A 16,957-nucleotide genomic window follows, 5' to 3' on the forward strand; every position below is an offset into this window, starting at 1 on the left:
AAAAATAGGCAAACACTATGTGACTTACCTACGATCTTTCCACGGAAACATCAACTGGATCACAGCAATGGCATTTTTGGACCCCCCTCCCTCTCCATTTGAAATGGCTTGGTTTTTTTTTTGCTTTTTCTTTCTTGATCTCTTATATTTTTTTTCTTTTCTTTTTGCGCTCTCTTTTCTCTCTCTTTTGTTTTGGGAAATTTTTTTCCTCTTTCCTCTCTTTTGTTTTGGGAATTTTTTTTCCTCTTCCATTTTTTTTTGCCGAGCCCAACAATTGATGATCATTGAGAGGGGGATTTAGAAAAAGTATCACTTACCTTCTTCGGACCATCATTTGGGTGGTAACTGCCAATAAAAGAAAACATTGGCCCACCCAGCTCACCTACACATGACTGTCCTGTCTGCCTGTCTGTTCCAAGTGACTGTCTGGCTGTCAGGTTCCGCCGGATTCCGAGTGAGCAGCTTGTGATGTCATAGAGGGCAGATTGTGATGTCACACAAAGGGTCCTGCCACATGAATGCCTGTCCATCTGACTGTCTACTACTGCTGCTGAATGGGCTCAAAACAGGAAAGCCGTCATTGCACCTGATTGTGCAAGATTCCTCCTTCTCCTCTGCAGCAGCTAGCTGATTGATTTACTCAGCAGCAGTTCGTCAGGGACACAGGCATGCAGCAGCAAAGAGCGAGGAGACAGCTGGCTGCTGCTGCTTGCCTGTTGGTCGTCTGCCTAGTGGGTGTGTGTCTGTTGACGCAACGTCAACAGACGGGGCGGAGCACATGCAAATTTGGCCTCCTACCCAGCTGAGGCACCCTGCCCGCCCGCCGACGACCTAATCACAAAATCAGTTGGATGGCTACTCGTCCTCCGGTCCCTGTCCAGCACTTCAAGTCCTATTCACACCTGCCGTACAGCCAGGTATCTTTCAGACTGCAACGACATAGAAGTGATGTGTGTGTGTTAGATGTGTCCGTGGTGCTGATCTCTTCTGTACCAGTGTTGGTGGCCGAATTCCGGTTCGCGCGCTTTGCTGGGACCCCATTCGGGTTATCGCTTCTCGGCCTTTTGGCTAAGATCAAGTGTAGTGTCTGTTCTTATCAGTTTAATATCTGATACGCCCCCTATCTGGGGGCCATATATTAAATGGATTTTTAGAACAGGGAGATGGAAGAAGAGCTTGCTCTGTCCACTCCACGCATTGACCTGGTATTGCAGTACTTCCAGGACCGGTGCACCTTCCTAATCTGTTATCCAAAAAAAGACTATTTCCATTCCTGGCACTTAATTTGGAGTATCAATTGTTTGTGCACCTTTGTACTAACTTTGTATTTAGAAATGCATGCATTTGCTGCTTCAAGGTTTAACCCTTGTGCATAAATACTTTGAAATCCTGCCTCCAGTGTATCATTTTGTGACTATTTCTTGACTCCTTGAATTGTACTTTCTGGAATCGAGGCAGTTAAATATTTTTACGTGACACTACACTTGATATCAGCATATGCGGCCTAGCCAAAAGACCGGAAGCCTGCCTAAATTAAATGACTTATTAATCGCTGCGACCTCCCAAAAAATAGGCAAACACTATGTGACTTACCTACGATCTTTCCACGGAAACATCAACTGGATCACAGCAATGGCATTTTTGGACCCCCCTCCCTCTCCATTTGAAATGGCTTGGTTTTTTTTTTGCTTTTTCTTTCTTGATCTCTTATATTTTTTTTCTTTTCTTTTTGCGCTCTCTTTTCTCTCTCTTTTGTTTTGGGAAATTTTTTTCCTCTTTCCTCTCTTTTGTTTTGGGAATTTTTTTTCCTCTTCCATTTTTTTTTGCCGAGCCCAACAATTGATGATCATTGAGAGGGGGATTTAGAAAAAGTATCACTTACCTTCTTCGGACCATCATTTGGGTGGTAACTGCCAATAAAAGAAAACATTGGCCCACCCAGCTCACCTACACATGACTGTCCTGTCTGCCTGTCTGTTCCAAGTGACTGTCTGGCTGTCAGGTTCCGCCGGATTCCGAGTGAGCAGCTTGTGATGTCATAGAGGGCAGATTGTGATGTCACACAAAGGGTCCTGCCACATGAATGCCTGTCCATCTGACTGTCTACTACTGCTGCTGAATGGGCTCAAAACAGGAAAGCCGTCATTGCACCTGATTGTGCAAGATTCCTCCTTCTCCTCTGCAGCAGCTAGCTGATTGATTTACTCAGCAGCAGTTCGTCAGGGACACAGGCATGCAGCAGCAAAGAGCGAGGAGACAGCTGGCTGCTGCTGCTTGCCTGTTGGTCGTCTGCCTAGTGGGTGTGTGTCTGTTGACGCGACGTCAACAGACGGGGCGGAGCACATGCAAATTTGGCCTCCTACCCAGCTGAGGCACCCTGCCCGCCCGCCGACGACCTAATCACAAAATCAGTTGGATGGCTACTCGTCCTCCGGTCCCTGTCCAGCACTTCAAGTCCTATTCACACCTGCCGTACAGCCAGGTATCTTTCAGACTGCAACGACATAGAAGTGATGTGTGTGTGTTAGATGTGTCCGTGGTGCTGATCTCTTCTGCACCAGTGTTGGTGGCCGAATTCCGGTTCGCGCGCTTTGCTGGGACCCCATTCGGGTTATCGCTTCTCGGCCTTTTGGCTAAGATCAAGTGTAGCATCTGTTCTTATCAGTTTAATATCTGATACGCCCCCTATCTGGGGGCCATATATTAAATGGATTTTTAGAACAGGGAGATGGAAGAAGAGCTTGCTCTGTCCACTCCACGCATTGACCTGGTATTGCAGTACTTCCAGGACCGGTGCACCTTCCTAATCTGTTATCCAAAAAAAGACTATTTCCATTCCTGGCACTTAATTTGGAGTATCAATTGTTTGTGCACCTTTGTACTAACTTTGTATTTAGAAATGCATGCATTTGCTGCTTCAAGGTTTAACCCTTGTGCATAAATACTTTGAAATCCTGCCTCCAGTGTATCATTTTGTGACTATTTCTTGACTCCTTGAATTGTACTTTCTGGAATCGAGGCAGTTAAATATTTTTACGTGACACTACACTTGATATCAGCATATGCGGCCTAGCCAAAAGACCGGAAGCCTGCCTAAATTAAATGACTTATCAATCGCTGCGACCTCCCAAAAAATAGGCAAACACTATGTGACTTACCTACGATCTTTCCACGGAAACATCAACTGGATCACAGCAATGGCATTTTTGGACCCCCCTCCCTCTCCATTTGAAATGGCTTGGTTTTTTTTTTGCTTTTTCATTCTTGATCTCTTATATTTTTTTTCTTTTCTTTTTGCGCTCTCTTTTCTCTCTCTTTTGTTTTGGGAAATTTTTTTCCTCTTTCCTCTCTTTTGTTTTGGGAATTTTTTTTCCTCTTCCATTTTTTTTTGCCGAGCCCAACAATTGATGATCATTGAGAGGGGGATTTAGAAAAAGTATCACTTACCTTCTTCGGACCATCATTTGGGTGGTAACTGCCAATAAAAGAAAACATTGGCCCACCCAGCTCACCTACACATGACTGTCCTGTCTGCCTGTCTGTTCCAAGTGACTGTCTGGCTGTCAGGTTCCGCCGGATTCCGAGTGAGCAGCTTGTGATGTCATAGAGGGCAGATTGTGATGTCACACAAAGGGTCCTGCCACATGAATGCCTGTCCATCTGACTGTCTACTACTGCTGCTGAATGGGCTCAAAACAGGAAAGCCGTCATTGCACCTGATTGTGCAAGATTCCTCCTTCTCCTCTGCAGCAGCTAGCTGATTGATTTACTCAGCAGCAGTTCGTCAGGGACACAGGCATGCAGCAGCAAAGAGCGAGGAGACAGCTGGCTGCTGCTGCTTGCCTGTTGGTTGTCTGCCTAGTGGGTGTGTGTCTGTTGACGCGACGTCAACAGACGGGGCGGAGCACATGCAAATTTGGCCTCCTACCCAGCTGAGGCACCCTGCCCGCCCGCCGACGACCTAATCACAAAATCAGTTGGATGGCTACTCGTCATCCGGTCCCTGTCCAGCACTTCAAGTCCTATTCACACCTGCCGTACAGCCAGGTATCTTTCAGACTGCAACGACATAGAAGTGATGTGTGTGTGTTAGATGTGTCCGTGGTGCTGATCTCTTCTGCACCAGTGTTGGTGGCCGAATTCCGGTTCGCGCGCTTTGCTGGGACCCCATTCGGGTTATCGCTTCTCGGCCTTTTGGCTAAGATCAAGTGTAGTATCTGTTCTTATCAGTTTAATATCTGATACGCCCCCTATCTGGGGGCCATATATTAAATGGATTTTTAGAACAGGGAGATGGAAGAAGAGCTTGCTCTGTCCACTCCACGCATTGACCTGGTATTGCAGTACTTCCAGGACCGGTGCACCTTCCTAATCTGTTATCCAAAAAAAGACTATTTCCATTCCTGGCACTTAATTTGGAGTATCAATTGTTTGTGCACCTTTGTACTAACTTTGTATTTAGAAATGCATGCATTTGCTGCTTCAAGGTTTAACCCTTGTGCATAAATACTTTGAAATCCTGCCTCCAGTGTATCATTTTGTGACTATTTCTTGACTCCTTGAATTGTACTTTCTGGAATCGAGGCAGTTAAATATTTTTACGTGACACTACACTTGATATCAGCATATGCGGCCTAGCCAAAAGACCGGAAGCCTGCCTAAATTAAATGACTTATCAATCGCTGCGACCTCCCAAAAAATAGGCAAACACTATGTGACTTACCTACGATCTTTCCACGGAAACATCAACTGGATCACAGCAATGGCATTTTTGGACCCCCCTCCCTCTCCATTTGAAATGGCTTGGTTTTTTTTTTTGCTTTTTCTTTCTTGATCTCTTATATTTTTTTTCTTTTCTTTTTGCGCTCTCTTTTCTCTCTCTTTTGTTTTGGGAAATTTTTTTCCTCTTTCCTCTCTTTTGTTTTGGGAATTTTTTTTCCTCTTCCATTTTTTTTTGCCGAGCCCAACAATTGATGATCATTGAGAGGGGGATTTAGAAAAAGTATCACTTACCTTCTTCGGACCATCATTTGGGTGGTAACTGCCAATAAAAGAAAACATTGGCCCACCCAGCTCACCTACACATGACTGTCCTGTCTGCCTGTCTGTTCCAAGTGACTGTCTGGCTGTCAGGTTCCGCCGGATTCCGAGTGAGCAGCTTGTGATGTCATAGAGGGCAGATTGTGATGTCACACAAAGGGTCCTGCCACATGAATGCCTGTCCATCTGACTGTCTACTACTGCTGCTGAATGGGCTCAAAACAGGAAAGCCGTCATTGCACCTGATTGTGCAAGATTCCTCCTTCTCCTCTGCAGCAGCTAGCTGATTGATTTACTCAGCAGCAGTTCGTCAGGGACACAGGCATGCAGCAGCAAAGAGCGAGGAGACAGCTGGCTGCTGCTGCTTGCCTGTTGGTCGTCTGCCTAGTGGGTGTGTGTCTGTTGACGCGACGTCAACAGACGGGGCGGAGCACATGCAAATTTGGACTCCTACCCAGCTGAGGCACCCTGCCCGCCCGCCGACGACCTAATCACAAAATCAGTTGGATGGCTACTCGTCCTCCGGTCCCTGTCCAGCACTTCAAGTCCTATTCACACCTGCCGTACAGCCAGGTATCTTTCAGACTGCAACGACATAGAAGTGATGTGTGTGTGTTAGATGTGTCCGTGGTGCTGATCTCTTCTGCACCAGTGTTGGTGGCCGAATTCCGGTTCGCGCGCTTTGCTGGGACCCCATTCGGGTTATCGCTTCTCGGCCTTTTGGCTAAGATCAAGTGTAGTATCTGTTCTTATCAGTTTAATATCTGATACGCCCCCTATCTGGGGGCCATATATTAAATGGATTTTTAGAACAGGGAGATGGAAGAAGAGCTTGCTCTGTCCACTCCACGCATTGACCTGGTATTGCAGTACTTCCAGGACCGGTGCACCTTCCTAATCTGTTATCCAAAAAAAGACTATTTCCATTCCTGGCACTTAATTTGGAGTATCAATTGTTTGTGCACCTTTGTACTAACTTTGTATTTAGAAATGCATGCATTTGCTGCTTCAAGGTTTAACCCTTGTGCATAAATACTTTGAAATCCTGCCTCCAGTGTATCATTTTGTGACTATTTCTTGACTCCTTGAATTGTACTTTCTGGAATCGAGGCAGTTAAATATTTTTACGTGACACTACACTTGATATCAGCATATGCGGCCTAGCCAAAAGACCGGAAGCCTGCCTAAATTAAATGACTTATCAATCGCTGCGACCTCCCAAAAAATAGGCAAACACTATGTGACTTACCTACGATCTTTCCACGGAAACATCAACTGGATCACAGCAATGGCATTTTTGGACCCCCCTCCCTCTCCATTTGAAATGGCTTGGTTTTTTTTTGCTTTTTCTTTCTTGATCTCTTATATTTTTTTTTCTTTTCTTTTTGCGCTCTCTTTTCTCTCTCTTTTGTTTTGGGAAATTTTTTTCCTCTTTCCTCTCTTTTGTTTTGGGAATTTTTTTTCCTCTTCCATTTTTTTTTGCCGAGCCCAACAATTGATGATCATTGAGAGGGGGATTTAGAAAAAGTATCACTTACCTTCTTCGGACCATCATTTGGGTGGTAACTGCCAATAAAAGAAAACATTGGCCCACCCAGCTCACCTACACATGACTGTCCTGTCTGCCTGTCTGTTCCAAGTGACTGTCTGGCTGTCAGGTTCCGCCGGATTCCGAGTGAGCAGCTTGTGATGTCATAGAGGGCAGATTGTGATGTCACACAAAGGGTCCTGCCACATGAATGCCTGTCCATCTGACTGTCTACTACTGCTGCTGAATGGGCTCAAAACAGGAAAGCCGTCATTGCACCTGATTGTGCAAGATTCCTCCTTCTCCTCTGCAGCAGCTAGCTGATTGATTTACTCAGCAGCAGTTCGTCAGGGACACAGGCATGCAGCAGCAAAGAGCGAGGAGACAGCTGGCTGCTGCTGCTTGCCTGTTGGTCGTCTGCCTAGTGGGTGTGTGTCTGTTGACGCGACGTCAACAGACGGGGCGGAGCACATGCAAATTTGGCCTCCTACCCAGCTGAGGCACCCTGCCCGCCCGCCGACGACCTAATCACAAAATCAGTTGGATGGCTACTCGTCCTCCGGTCCCTGTCCAGCACTTCAAGTCCTATTCACACCTGCCGTACAGCCAGGTATCTTTCAGACTGCAACGACATAGAAGTGATGTGTGTGTGTTAGATGTGTCCGTGGTGCTGATCTCTTCTGCACCAGTGTTGGTGGCCGAATTCCGGTTCGCGCGCTTTGCTGGGACCCCATTCGGGTTATCGCTTCTCGGCCTTTTGGCTAAGATCAAGTGTAGTATCTGTTCTTATCAGTTTAATATCTGATACGCCCCCTATCTGGGGGCCATATATTAAATGGATTTTTAGAACAGGGAGATGGAAGAAGAGCTTGCTCTGTCCACTCCACGCATTGACCTGGTATTGCAGTACTTCCAGGACCGGTGCACCTTCCTAATCTGTTATCCAAAAAAAGACTATTTCCATTCCTGGCACTTAATTTGGAGTATCAATTGTTTGTGCACCTTTGTACTAACTTTGTATTTAGAAATGCATGCATTTGCTGCTTCAAGGTTTAACCCTTGTGCATAAATACTTTGAAATCCTGCCTCCAGTGTATCATTTTGTGACTATTTCTTGACTCCTTGAATTGTACTTTCTGGAATCGAGGCAGTTAAATATTTTTACGTGACACTACACTTGATATCAGCATATGCGGCCTAGCCAAAAGACCGGAAGCCTGCCTAAATTAAATGACTTATCAATCGCTGCGACCTCCCAAAAAATAGGCAAACACTATGTGACTTACCTACGATCTTTCCACGGAAACATCAACTGGATCACAGCAATGGCATTTTTGGACCCCCCTCCCTCTCCATTTGAAATGGCTTGGTTTTTTTTTTGCTTTTTCTTTCTTGATCTCTTATATTTTTTTTCTTTTCTTTTTGCGCTCTCTTTTCTCTCTCTTTTGTTTTGGGAAATTTTTTTCCTCTTTCCTCTCTTTTGTTTTGGGAATTTTTTTTCCTCTTCCATTTTTTTTTGCCGAGCCCAACAATTGATGATCATTGAGAGGGGGATTTAGAAAAAGTATCACTTACCTTCTTCGGACCATCATTTGGGTGGTAACTGCCAATAAAAGAAAACATTGGCCCACCCAGCTCACCTACACATGACTGTCCTGTCTGCCTGTCTGTTCCAAGTGACTGTCTGGCTGTCAGGTTCCGCCGGATTCCGAGTGAGCAGCTTGTGATGTCATAGAGGGCAGATTGTGATGTCACACAAAGGGTCCTGCCACATGAATGCCTGTCCATCTGACTGTCTACTACTGCTGCTGAATGGGCTCAAAACAGGAAAGCCGTCATTGCACCTGATTGTGCAAGATTCCTCCTTCTCCTCTGCAGCAGCTAGCTGATTGATTTACTCAGCAGCAGTTCGTCAGGGACACAGGCATGCAGCAGCAAAGAGCGAGGAGACAGCTGGCTGCTGCTGCTTGCCTGTTGGTCGTCTGCCTAGTGGGTGTGTGTCTGTTGACGCGACGTCAACAGACGGGGCGGAGCACATGCAAATTTGGCCTCCTACCCAGCTGAGGCACCCTGCCCGCCCGCCGACGACCTAATCACAAAATCAGTTGGATGGCTACTCGTCCTCCGGTCCCTGTCCAGCACTTCAAGTCCTATTCACACCTGCCGTACAGCCAGGTATCTTTCAGACTGCAACGACATAGAAGTGATGTGTGTGTGTTAGATGTGTCCGTGGTGCTGATCTCTTCTGCACCAGTGTTGGTGGCCGAATTCCGGTTCGCGCGCTTTGCTGGGACCCCATTCGGGTTATCGCTTCTCGGCCTTTTGGCTAAGATCAAGTGTAGTATCTGTTCTTATCAGTTTAATATCTGATACGCCCCCTATCTGGGGGCCATATATTAAATGGATTTTTAGAACAGGGAGATGGAAGAAGAGCTTGCTCTGTCCACTCCACGCATTGACCTGGTATTGCAGTACTTCCAGGACCGGTGCACCTTCCTAATCTGTTATCCAAAAAAAGACTATTTCCATTCCTGGCACTTAATTTGGAGTATCAATTGTTTGTGCACCTTTGTACTAACTTTGTATTTAGAAATGCATGCATTTGCTGCTTCAAGGTTTAACCCTTGTGCATAAATACTTTGAAATCCTGCCTCCAGTGTATCATTTTGTGACTATTTCTTGACTCCTTGAATTGTACTTTCTGGAATCGAGGCAGTTAAATATTTTTACGTGACACTACACTTGATATCAGCATATGCGGCCTAGCCAAAAGACCGGAAGCCTGCCTAAATTAAATTACTTATCAATCGCTGCGACCTCCCAAAAAATAGGCAAACACTATGTGACTTACCTACGATCTTTCCACGGAAACATCAACTGGATCACAGCAATGGCATTTTTGGACCCCCCTCCCTCTCCATTTGAAATGGCTTGGGTTTTTTTTTGCTTTTTCTTTCTTGATCTCTTATATTTTTTTTCTTTTCTTTTTGCGCTCTCTTTTCTCTCTCTTTTGTTTTGGGAAATTTTTTTCCTCTTTCCTCTCTTTTGTTTTGGGAATTTTTTTTCCTCTTCCATTTTTTTTTGCCGAGCCCAACAATTGATGATCATTGAGAGGGGGATTTAGAAAAAGTATCACTTACCTTCTTCGGACCATCATTTGGGTGGTAACTGCCAATAAAAGAAAACATTGGCCCACCCAGCTCACCTACACATGACTGTCCTGTCTGCCTGTCTGTTCCAAGTGACTGTCTGGCTGTCAGGTTCCGCCGGATTCCGAGTGAGCAGCTTGTGATGTCATAGAGGGCAGATTGTGATGTCACACAAAGGGTCCTGCCACATGAATGCCTGTCCATCTGACTGTCTACTACTGCTGCTGAATGGGCTCAAAACAGGAAAGCCGTCATTGCACCTGATTGTGCAAGATTCCTCCTTCTCCTCTGCAGCAGCTAGCTGATTGATTTACTCAGCAGCAGTTCGTCAGGGACACAGGCATGCAGCAGCAAAGAGCGAGGAGACAGCTGGCTGCTGCTGCTTGCCTGTTGGTCGTCTGCCTAGTGGGTGTGTGTCTGTTGACGCGACGTCAACAGACGGGGCGGAGCACATGCAAATTTGGCCTCCTACCCAGCTGAGGCACCCTGCCCGCCCGCCGACGACCTAATCACAAAATCAGTTGGATGGCTACTCGTCCTCCGGTCCCTGTCCAGCACTTCAAGTCCTATTCACACCTGCCGTACAGCCAGGTATCTTTCAGACTGCAACGACATAGAAGTGATGTGTGTGTGTTAGATGTGTCCGTGGTGCTGATCTCTTCTGCACCAGTGTTGGTGGCCGAATTCCGGTTTGCGCGCTTTGCTGGGACCCCATTCGGGTTATCGCTTCTCGGCCTTTTGGCTAAGATCAAGTGTAGTATCTGTTCTTATCAGTTTAATATCTGATACGCCCCCTATCTGGGGGCCATATATTAAATGGATTTTTAGAACAGGGAGATGGAAGAAGAGCTTGCTCTGTCCACTCCACGCATTGACCTGGTATTGCAGTACTTCCAGGACCGGTGCACCTTCCTAATCTGTTATCCAAAAAAAGACTATTTCCATTCCTGGCACTTAATTTGGAGTATCAATTGTTTGTGCACCTTTGTACTAACTTTGTATTTAGAAATGCATGCATTTGCTGCTTCAAGGTTTAACCCTTGTGCATAAATACTTTGAAATCCTGCCTCCAGTGTATCATTTTGTGACTATTTCTTGACTCCTTGAATTGTACTTTCTGGAATCGAGGCAGTTAAATATTTTTACGTGACACTACACTTGATATCAGCATATGCGGCCTAGCCAAAAGACCGGAAGCCTGCCTAAATTAAATGACTTATCAATCGCTGCGACCTCCCAAAAAATAGGCAAACACTATGTGACTTACCTACGATCTTTCCACGGAAACATCAACTGGATCACAGCAATGGCATTTTTGGACCCCCCTCCCTCTCCATTTGAAATGGCTTGGTTTTTTTTTTGCTTTTTCTTTCTTGATCTCTTATATTTTTTTTCTTTTCTTTTTGCGCTCTCTTTTCTCTCTCTTTTGTTTTGGGAAATTTTTTTCCTCTTTCCTCTCTTTTGTTTTGGGAATTTTTTTTCCTCTTCCATTTTTTTTTGCCGAGCCCAACAATTGATGATCATTGAGAGGGGGATTTAGAAAAAGTATCACTTACCTTCTTCGGACCATCATTTGGGTGGTAACTGCCAATAAAAGAAAACATTGGCCCACCCAGCTCACCTACACATGACTGTCCTGTCTGCCTGTCTGTTCCAAGTGACTGTCTGGCTGTCAGGTTCCGCCGGATTCCGAGTGAGCAGCTTGTGATGTCATAGAGGGCAGATTGTGATGTCACACAAAGGGTCCTGCCACATGAATGCCTGTCCATCTGACTGTCTACTACTGCTGCTGAATGGGCTCAAAACAGGAAAGCCGTCATTGCACCTGATTGTGCAAGATTCCTCCTTCTCCTCTGCAGCAGCTAGCTGATTGATTTACTCAGCAGCAGTTCGTCAGGGACACAGGCATGCAGCAGCAAAGAGCGAGGAGACAGCTGGCTGCTGCTGCTTGCCTGTTGGTCGTCTGCCTGGTGGGTGTGTGTCTGTTGACGCGACGTCAACAGACGGGGCGGAGCACATGCAAATTTGGCCTCCTACCCAGCTGAGGCACCCTGCCCGCCCGCCGACGACCTAATCACAAAATCAGTTGGATGGCTACTCGTCCTCCGGTCCCTGTCCAGCACTTCAAGTCCTATTCACACCTGCCGTACAGCCAGGTATCTTTCAGACTGCAACGACATAGAAGTGATGTGTGTGTGTTAGATGTGTCCGTGGTGCTGATCTCTTCTGCACCAGTGTTGGTGGCCGAATTCCGGTTCGCGCGCTTTGCTGGGACCCCATTCGGGTTATCGCTTCTCGGCCTTTTGGCTAAGATCAAGTGTAGTATCTGTTCTTATCAGTTTAATATCTGATACGCCCCCTATCTGGGGGCCATATATTAAATGGATTTTTAGAACAGGGAGATGGAAGAAGAGCTTGCTCTGTCCACTCCACGCATTGACCTGGTATTGCAGTACTTCCAGGACCGGTGCACCTTCCTAATCTGTTATCCAAAAAAAGACTATTTCCATTCCTGGCACTTAATTTGGAGTATCAATTGTTTGTGCACCTTTGTACTAACTTTGTATTTAGAAATGCATGCATTTGCTGCTTCAAGGTTTAACCCTTGTGCATAAATACTTTGAAATCCTGCCTCCAGTGTATCATTTTGTGACTATTTCTTGACTCCTTGAATTGTACTTTCTGGAATCGAGGCAGTTAAATATTTTTACGTGACACTACACTTGATATCAGCATATGCGGCCTAGCCAAAAGACCGGAAGCCTGCCTAAATTAAATGACTTATCAATCGCTGCGACCTCCCAAAAAATAGGCAAACACTATGTGACTTACCTACGATCTTTCCACGGAAACATCAACTGGATCACAGCAATGGCATTTTTGGACCCCCCTCCCTCTCCATTTGAAATGGCTTGGTTTTTTTTTTGCTTTTTCTTTCTTGATCTCTTATATTTTTTTTCTTTTCTTTTTGCGCTCTCTTTTCTCTCTCTTTTGTTTTGGGAAATTTTTTTCCTCTTTCCTCTCTTTTGTTTTGGGAATTTTTTTTCCTCTTCCATTTTTTTTTGCCGAGCCCAACAATTGATGATCATTGAGAGGGGGATTTAGAAAAAGTATCACTTACCTTCTTCGGACCATCATTTGGGTGGTAACTGCCAATAAAAGAAAACATTGGCCCACCCAGCTCACCTACACATGACTGTCCTGTCTGCCTGTCTGTTCCAAGTGACTGTCTGGCTGTCAGGTTCCGCCGGATTCCGAGTGAGCAGCTTGTGATGTCATAGAGGGCAGATTGTGATGTCACACAAAGGGTCCTGCCACATGAATGCCTGTCCATCTGACTGTCTACTACTGCTGCTGAATGGGCTCAAAACAGGAAAGCCGTCATTGCACCTGATTGTGCAAGATTCCTCCTTCTCCTCTGCAGCAGCTAGCTGATTGATTTACTCAGCAGCAGTTCGTCAGGGACACAGGCATGCAGCAGCAAAGAGCGAGGAGACAGCTGGCTGCTGCTGCTTGCCTGTTGGTCGTCTGCCTAGTGGGTGTGTGTCTGTTGACGCGACGTCAACAGACGGGGCGGAGCACATGCAAATTTGGCCTCCTACCCAGCTGAGGCACCCTGCCCGCCCGCCGACGACCTAATCACAAAATCAGTTGGATGGCTACTCGTCCTCCGGTCCCTGTCCAGCACTTCAAGTCCTATTCACACCTGCCGTACAGCCAGGTATCTTTCAGACTGCAACGACATAGAAGTGATGTGTGTGTGTTAGATGTGTCCGTGGTGCTGATCTCTTCTGCACCAGTGTTGGTGGCCGAATTCCGGTTCGCGCGCTTTGCTGGGACCCCATTCGGGTTATCGCTTCTCGGCCTTTTGGCTAAGATCAAGTGTAGTATCTGTTCTTATCAGTTTAATATCTGATACGCCCCCTATCTGGGGGCCATATATTAAATGGATTTTTAGAACAGGGAGATGGAAGAAGAGCTTGCTCTGTCCACTCCACGCATTGACCTGGTATTGCAGTACTTCCAGGACCGGTGCACCTTCCTAATCTGTTATCCAAAAAAAGACTATTTCCATTCCTGGCACTTAATTTGGAGTATCAATTGTTTGTGCACCTTTGTACTAACTTTGTATTTAGAAATGCATGCATTTGCTGCTTCAAGGTTTAACCCTTGTGCATAAATACTTTGAAATCCTGCCTCCAGTGTATCATTTTGTGACTATTTCTTGACTCCTTGAATTGTACTTTCTGGAATCGAGGCAGTTAAATATTTTTACGTGACACTACACTTGATATCAGCATATGCGGCCTAGCCAAAAGACCGGAAGCCTGCCTAAATTAAATGACTTATCAATCGCTGCGACCTCCCAAAAAATAGGCAAACACTATGTGACTTACCTACGATCTTTCCACGGAAACATCAACTGGATCACAGCAATGGCATTTTTGGACCCCCCTCCCTCTCCATTTGAAATGGCTTGGTTTTTTTTTTGCTTTTTCTTTCTTGATCTCTTATATTTTTTTTCTTTTCTTTTTGCGCTCTCTTTTCTCTCTCTTTTGTTTTGGGAAATTTTTTTCCTCTTTCCTCTCTTTTGTTTTGGGAATTTTTTTTCCTCTTCCATTTTTTTTTGCCGAGCCCAACAATTGATGATCATTGAGAGGGGGATTTAGAAAAAGTATCACTTACCTTCTTCGGACCATCATTTGGGTGGTAACTGCCAATAAAAGAAAACATTGGCCCACCCAGCTCACCTACACATGACTGTCCTGTCTGCCTGTCTGTTCCAAGTGACTGTCTGGCTGTCAGGTTCCGCCGGATTCCGAGTGAGCAGCTTGTGATGTCATAGAGGGCAGATTGTGATGTCACACAAAGGGTCCTGCCACATGAATGCCTGTCCATCTGACTGTCTACTACTGCTGCTGAATGGGCTCAAAACAGGAAAGCCGTCATTGCACCTGATTGTGCAAGATTCCTCCTTCTCCTCTGCAGCAGCTAGCTGATTGATTTACTCAGCAGCAGTTCGTCAGGGACACAGGCATGCAGCAGCAAAGAGCGAGGAGACAGCTGGCTGCTGCTGCTTGCCTGTTGGTCGTCTGCCTAGTGGGTGTGTGTCTGTTGACGCGACGTCAACAGACGGGGCGGAGCACATGCAAATTTGGCCTCCTACCCAGCTGAGGCACCCTGCCCGCCCGCCGACGACCTAATCACAAAATCAGTTGGATGGCTACTCGTCCTCCGGTCCCTGTCCAGCACTTCAAGTCCTATTCACACCTGCCGTACAGCCAGGTATCTTTCAGACTGCAACGACATAGAAGTGATGTGTGTGTGTTAGATGTGTCCGTGGTGCTGATCTCTTCTGCACCAGTGTTGGTGGCCGAATTCCGGTTCGCGCGCTTTGCTGGGACCCCATTCGGGTTATCGCTTCTCGGCCTTTTGGCTAAGATCAAGTGTAGCATCTGTTCTTATCAGTTTAATATCTGATACGCCCCCTATCTGGGGGCCATATATTAAATGGATTTTTAGAACAGGGAGATGGAAGAAGAGCTTGCTCTGTCCACTCCACGCATTGACCTGGTATTGCAGTACTTCCAGGACCGGTGCACCTTCCTAATCTGTTATCCAAAAAAAGACTATTTCCATTCCTGGCACTTAATTTGGAGTATCAATTGTTTGTGCACCTTTGTACTAACTTTGTATTTAGAAATGCATGCATTTGCTGCTTCAAGGTTTAACCCTTGTGCATAAATACTTTGAAATCCTGCCTCCAGTGTATCATTTTGTGACTATTTCTTGACTCCTTGAATTGTACTTTCTGGAATCGAGGCAGTTAAATATTTTTACGTGACACTACACTTGATATCAGCATATGCGGCCTAGCCAAAAGACCGGAAGCCTGCCTAAATTAAATGACTTATCAATCGCTGCGACCTCCCAAAAAATAGGCAAACACTATGTGACTTACCTACGATCTTTCCACGGAAACATCAACTGGATCACAGCAATGGCATTTTTGGACCCCCCTCCCTCTCCATTTGAAATGGCTTGGTTTTTTTTTTGCTTTTTCATTCTTGATCTCTTATATTTTTTTTCTTTTCTTTTTGCGCTCTCTTTTCTCTCTCTTTTGTTTTGGGAAATTTTTTTCCTCTTTCCTCTCTTTTGTTTTGGGAATTTTTTTTCCTCTTCCATTTTTTTTTGCCGAGCCCAACAATTGATGATCATTGAGAGGGGGATTTAGAAAAAGTATCACTTACCTTCTTCGGACCATCATTTGGGTGGTAACTGCCAATAAAAGAAAACATTGGCCCACCCAGCTCACCTACACATGACTGTCCTGTCTGCCTGTCTGTTCCAAGTGACTGTCTGGCTGTCAGGTTCCGCCGGATTCCGAGTGAGCAGCTTGTGATGTCATAGAGGGCAGATTGTGATGTCACACAAAGGGTCCTGCCACATGAATGCCTGTCCATCTGACTGTCTACTACTGCTGCTGAATGGGCTCAAAACAGGAAAGCCGTCATTGCACCTGATTGTGCAAGATTCCTCCTTCTCCTCTGCAGCAGCTAGCTGATTGATTTACTCAGCAGCAGTTCGTCAGGGACACAGGCATGCAGCAGCAAAGAGCGAGGAGACAGCTGGCTGCTGCTGCTTGCCTGTTGGTCGTCTGCCTAGTGGGTGTGTGTCTGTTGACGCGACGTCAACAGACGGGGCGGAGCACATGCAAATTTGGCCTCCTACCCAGCTGAGGCACCCTGCCCGCCCGCCGACGACCTAATCACAAAATCAGTTGGATGGCTACTCGTCCTCCGGTCCCTGTCCAGCACTTCAAGTCCTATTCACACCTGCCGTACAGCCAGGTATCTTTCAGACTGCAACGACATAGAAGTGATGTGTGTGTGTTAGATGTGTCCGTGGTGCTGATCTCTTCTGCACCAGTGTTGGTGGCCGAATTCCGGTTCGCGCGCTTTGCTGGGACCCCATTCGGGTTATCGCTTCTCGGCCTTTTGGCTAAGATCAAGTGTAGCATCTGTTCTTATCAGTTTAATATCTGATACGCCCCCTATCTGGGGGCCATATATTAAATGGATTTTTAGAACAGGGAGATGGAAGAAGAGCTTGCTCTGTCCACTCCACGCATTGACCTGGTATTGCAGTACTTCCAGGACCGGTGCACCTTCCTAATCTGTTATCCAAAAAAAGACTATTTCCATTCCTGGCACTTAATTTGGAGTATCAATTGTTTGTG

General features: G+C 46.0%; 11 non-coding genes across 11 annotated transcripts; all 11 read left to right on the forward strand.

The window, feature by feature from the left end:
* Nucleotides 1-1,048: 1,048 nt before the first annotated feature.
* On the forward strand, nt 1,049-1,239 carry LOC146012588 (U2 spliceosomal RNA). The gene has a single exon (XR_014445746.1). It is a non-coding gene; the product is annotated as a U2 spliceosomal RNA (small nuclear RNA).
* Nucleotides 1,240-2,613: 1,374 nt separating this feature from the next.
* Nucleotides 2,614-2,804, forward strand: LOC146012578 (U2 spliceosomal RNA). The gene has a single exon (XR_014445736.1). It is a non-coding gene; the product is annotated as a U2 spliceosomal RNA (small nuclear RNA).
* A 1,374-nt stretch (nt 2,805-4,178) lies between these two features.
* On the forward strand, nt 4,179-4,369 carry LOC146012512 (U2 spliceosomal RNA). The gene has a single exon (XR_014445674.1). It is a non-coding gene; the product is annotated as a U2 spliceosomal RNA (small nuclear RNA).
* Nucleotides 4,370-5,744: 1,375 nt separating this feature from the next.
* Nucleotides 5,745-5,935, forward strand: LOC146012515 (U2 spliceosomal RNA). The gene has a single exon (XR_014445676.1). It is a non-coding gene; the product is annotated as a U2 spliceosomal RNA (small nuclear RNA).
* A 1,374-nt stretch (nt 5,936-7,309) lies between these two features.
* LOC146012516 (U2 spliceosomal RNA) lies at nt 7,310-7,500 on the forward strand. Its single transcript, XR_014445677.1, has one exon. It is a non-coding gene; the product is annotated as a U2 spliceosomal RNA (small nuclear RNA).
* A 1,374-nt stretch (nt 7,501-8,874) lies between these two features.
* Nucleotides 8,875-9,065, forward strand: LOC146012517 (U2 spliceosomal RNA). Its single transcript, XR_014445678.1, has one exon. It is a non-coding gene; the product is annotated as a U2 spliceosomal RNA (small nuclear RNA).
* Nucleotides 9,066-10,439: 1,374 nt separating this feature from the next.
* LOC146012518 (U2 spliceosomal RNA) lies at nt 10,440-10,630 on the forward strand. Its single transcript, XR_014445679.1, has one exon. It is a non-coding gene; the product is annotated as a U2 spliceosomal RNA (small nuclear RNA).
* Nucleotides 10,631-12,004: 1,374 nt separating this feature from the next.
* LOC146012519 (U2 spliceosomal RNA) lies at nt 12,005-12,195 on the forward strand. Its single transcript, XR_014445680.1, has one exon. It is a non-coding gene; the product is annotated as a U2 spliceosomal RNA (small nuclear RNA).
* Nucleotides 12,196-13,569: 1,374 nt separating this feature from the next.
* On the forward strand, nt 13,570-13,760 carry LOC146012520 (U2 spliceosomal RNA). Its single transcript, XR_014445681.1, has one exon. It is a non-coding gene; the product is annotated as a U2 spliceosomal RNA (small nuclear RNA).
* A 1,374-nt stretch (nt 13,761-15,134) lies between these two features.
* LOC146012579 (U2 spliceosomal RNA) lies at nt 15,135-15,325 on the forward strand. The gene has a single exon (XR_014445737.1). It is a non-coding gene; the product is annotated as a U2 spliceosomal RNA (small nuclear RNA).
* Nucleotides 15,326-16,699: 1,374 nt separating this feature from the next.
* LOC146012580 (U2 spliceosomal RNA) lies at nt 16,700-16,890 on the forward strand. Its single transcript, XR_014445738.1, has one exon. It is a non-coding gene; the product is annotated as a U2 spliceosomal RNA (small nuclear RNA).
* Nucleotides 16,891-16,957: the final 67 nt, after the last annotated feature.

Source organism: Crinia signifera, chromosome 6, assembly GCF_055691185.1.
Source record: "Crinia signifera chromosome 6, ASM5569118v1, whole genome shotgun sequence".
Lineage (NCBI taxonomy): Eukaryota > Metazoa > Chordata > Amphibia > Anura > Myobatrachidae > Crinia > Crinia signifera.